This window comes from Coregonus clupeaformis, chromosome 26, assembly GCF_020615455.1.
Source record: "Coregonus clupeaformis isolate EN_2021a chromosome 26, ASM2061545v1, whole genome shotgun sequence".
NCBI classification, from domain to species: Eukaryota; Metazoa; Chordata; class Actinopteri; order Salmoniformes; family Salmonidae; genus Coregonus; species Coregonus clupeaformis.
The window spans coordinates 27,589,887-27,593,699 of NC_059217.1; the positions used below are offsets into that span (position 1 = coordinate 27,589,887).

At 41.6% G+C, this 3,813-nt stretch overlaps 1 long non-coding RNA gene across 1 annotated transcript; it reads right to left on the reverse strand.

Annotated features, from left to right (window-relative positions):
- Window positions 1-934: 934 nt before the first annotated feature.
- On the reverse strand, window positions 935-2,985 carry LOC121539884. Its single transcript, XR_005995417.2, has 4 exons — window positions 2,707-2,985; window positions 2,523-2,606; window positions 1,808-1,938; window positions 935-1,702 (listed from the first exon to the last, which is right to left on the reverse strand). It is a non-coding gene; the product is annotated as an uncharacterized LOC121539884 (long non-coding RNA).
- Window positions 2,986-3,813: the final 828 nt, after the last annotated feature.

Below are 3,813 nucleotides of genomic sequence, written 5' to 3' on the forward strand. Positions count from 1 at the left end.
TGTTCACCCACTTGGTCAGAATTGTAGTTTGACTCATATAACGAGGATTGCAGTCAGAGGGCAGTATAACTGCAGTTGGAGTGCAGTAGAACTGCAGTATGCTGCAAACACTGCGTCCAAAATAACGCTTTTTTTACTGCAGTAATTTTGCAGTGTACAGTAACTGCAGTTAGAGTGCATTGTAACTGCAGTTCAAAACTGCAATCTTTTTTTGTAAGGGTATCGCTTCGTATTACCGCATGCATGACTGGGTTTGATGCAAAGCAAACGTCAAATTTTATCATACACATTGCATTACATAATGCGTGGTTGGGTTCTACATACAAGTATACATAGCATTTCATCTAAACACATCAGCAAATTTAAATTTAATTTAATTTTAATTTCATTTTTTTATTTTAACATTTAGCAAATGTTTGATTCTGGTGCTCAGCGTGCCATACTTTATTGAAAGCATATAATACTTTCCATTACAGCATAATCTCACTTTTGATCTAATCCTCACATGCATCTCTTTCAAATCTAATTAGTCCTGTGTAGCTCAGTTGTGCCAGTCATGTATAACGGTGACCTTATTTAACCTTTTCTGCTGCTTTTGAGACACGGTTCGATCCCTCCTTGGGGCACTACTTGTTGAGTTATTAAAACACTAAACAATCACAATACAGTAGCTATTGGTCACTCTATGTATTATTATTCTAATATGTATTAATTATAGAATTGTGTCAGTTATTAATGATAAATCTTTAAACTGCACTCTTCCTCCCCTCCCTCCTCATCTGTTTCAGCTCCAGATGACAAAACCTGCACACACTCCAAGGGTTGCAGGTCTGCTGACTTCCTTTTGGTCACACATTTTATTCAGAGAAATATCCAATAAACTAAAGACATTGCTTTAACTGTGAATGTACTTTATTGCAGACATTTTCCTCAAATAAAATGGAGCATACATCAATAAAAAAGTCATTACAATTTATTTACATTGGGTCTAATGTGGGTGTGTGTGTGAGAGAGTCATGTTTTGTAACTCAGACAAAAGCACACAGACTATTGTGTGCGTGTGTGGGAGAGCGAGAGAGAGAGAGTGTGTGCATGTTGTATTTTATTTTACCTTGTCAGCCACCATCTCTCCTAACCATGCCCTCTCCACCAACTGTGAGTAAGCACAACTGCACATGTCTGTTGTGGGAAATGGATAACACCATCTGTAGGCCTAAATATCTCCAATCCTAAATAAAATGGAGCATAGATATAAAATAAACAAGTAATTAAAATATATTGACATATTTACATACTAATGTGTGTGTGGGAGAGAGTGTGGGTTTTATTTTGTTGTTAGTCACCCATCTCTGCTTTTCTGCTTTATAAAAGCTGAGGTCTGGAACTCCCTCCAGGTCATCTCTCTCCATTCCTTGGCCTTGGTTGCCTGATGACTCACCCTGAATTATAATCGCTACCTACATTCATTGTGGAGAACAAACTTTGACTTGAGCAATGTGGATGGATAGCCAGGGAATGGAGCAAATATACAATTAAAAAGTAATTACAACTTATTTGCATTGGGGATAATGTGTGTGTTTGTGTGTGTGACAGAGAGAGAGTGTGTGCATGTTGTGTTTTATTTTTCAGTGTCAGTCTTGATAGGCCCATTGTATGCACTTCTGGGTGAGGCTGTCAGGCAGTGGTGGAGTGCATGGCAGATCTGAAAGGGAGACGCACAAAGTGACAGTAAGTATACAGCTCAACAACATGTCTGTGTGCACATCTGTTGGTGTGAGTGAGCATATGCAATATAATTCTGAATTACCTGTATCCATCTGGGAATCCTCAAAAGTGTCTCCCTTCACGGCCAGTGTAGTAGGAACTTGTGCAGCCTAAAATTAAATACCACAGCAGAGGACTGCTGTGACTGCAGCTGAACTGCTGGGGGTGACAGATCTAAAAGAGAGAGGCACAATTTTCTTAACTGAAAATAATCATAAAACTAAACAGACTGAATGCGTGTAAGGCCTCGATTCAATCAGATCAAGCGTTAACCGGCAATAGCAGACACCCGCATAGCTGATTTTTTTGGAGGTGTCAGGTGTTACTGCGTTGGATCTGTCAAATCGGTAAGCAGCTGCTCTTGATCACTGTCATGAAACTACACCGTCCTACTCGCATTACAAGTTCAGAACGAGAAAGTGTAGGTTATACAGAAATAATGACGCTCAAATTCATCATTAAACAAAATAATGAGGACTTCTATCAGCCTAATCGAGGTGTAGATTACATCTCACATTCATGTTTTCAAACTTGTAAACAAGGCTGCATGAGATTTCGTTTAATGCGACTCCATGCAGCCAATGGCAATGTCCGCTTTAGGTATAATGCCAGGAGCTGGTTGTGGATTTGACAGCTCTAACACAGTTCCACCTCAGACACCAAAACAACCACTATGCGGATGTCGGCTAAAGCGGATGTGATTGAATAGAGCCACAAGTGAGGGAGAGTATGCATGTGTGTATACATGTGATTATTACCTGTATCACCTGTCGCGGCCAGTGTAGCAGGGGCAGACGAATGCAGCTGTGAGGGCTGTGGTTGAGCTAATAGGGGTGTCAGATCTAAAGGAGAGAGGAACAATTTTCTTAATTGAAAATAATTATACAACAAAATAGAGTAAGTGAGTGATTGAGTGAGTGTGTATACGTGTGTGATAATTACCTGGACCACATCACTGCTTCAGGTCTACAAGCCTCTGGAAGAGCCAGCGTGCCACTCCAGGCCTGGAACAGCTTGGTGGAAACACGGTTACCTGTCACCCACCGAGCCTGGTTGGCAGATCTGAAAGATAAGCACAATAATGACAAAGCCTTGACTACACACTAACCTAAATTAAGTGTGTGTGTGGGGGGGCAGACTTTGTCATGTTGATTAATGATTTGAAGACAGGAATACGTAATAAGGGTTTTATTTTCTCCACCCAACACAAGGTACGTCATAAACAACGACGGGGACGAAGCCCAAAACAAACACATATATATATATATATTACACAGGGATGTAACCCAAACAAAAGAGCGAGGTGTAAACCTCTAAACAATACACGGGACGAGACCCGTAATAGCAAGAGCACATTACACGGTACTCACAAGACAATAATTGAAAAGGACAATGGGGAACAGAGGGCACATATATACACATACTAATCAGGGGGAATGGGAACCAGGTGTGCGTAATGAGACAAGAGAGTCCGGGGTTGGTGGTAATGATCCATGTCAGTGACACCTAGAAAGCCGGTGTTGTAGACCTCCGGAACTGGTGAACGGAATGAGCAGCAGTACTGGGGGGATCTGTGACAGACTTCATTTTCCCAACTGCTCAATGAACTTGCCCTCGCAATCTGTGGTGTGTGTGATCTGTGTTATTGTGACTCAGAAGTGTGTCAACTTGACCAAATCCTTGTAGTAGGATATTCAGTGATTAGCTTTGGGGGAAAAAACAGTGTGCAGTAAAAAGGATATCAAATATTCAGATCTGGATTGACAAGTACGCTAAATCATGTGAAGTTACAAAACCTCTAGGGCTTAGTCTACACAAATTAAATAAAGGATGCTGGACCTGAGCTCTAGGACCAGGACTACCTGGCCTGATAACTCCTGGCTATCCCTGTCCCCAGTCCACCTGGTCGTACTGCTGATCCAATCTGCTTCTGTCTGCGGCTATGGAACCATGACCTGCTCAGTACCTGCTCAGGACTCACATGAAGTGCTACCTTGTCCCAGACCTGCTGTTTGATCCTGTCTCTCTCTACCGGACCTGCTGTCTCAA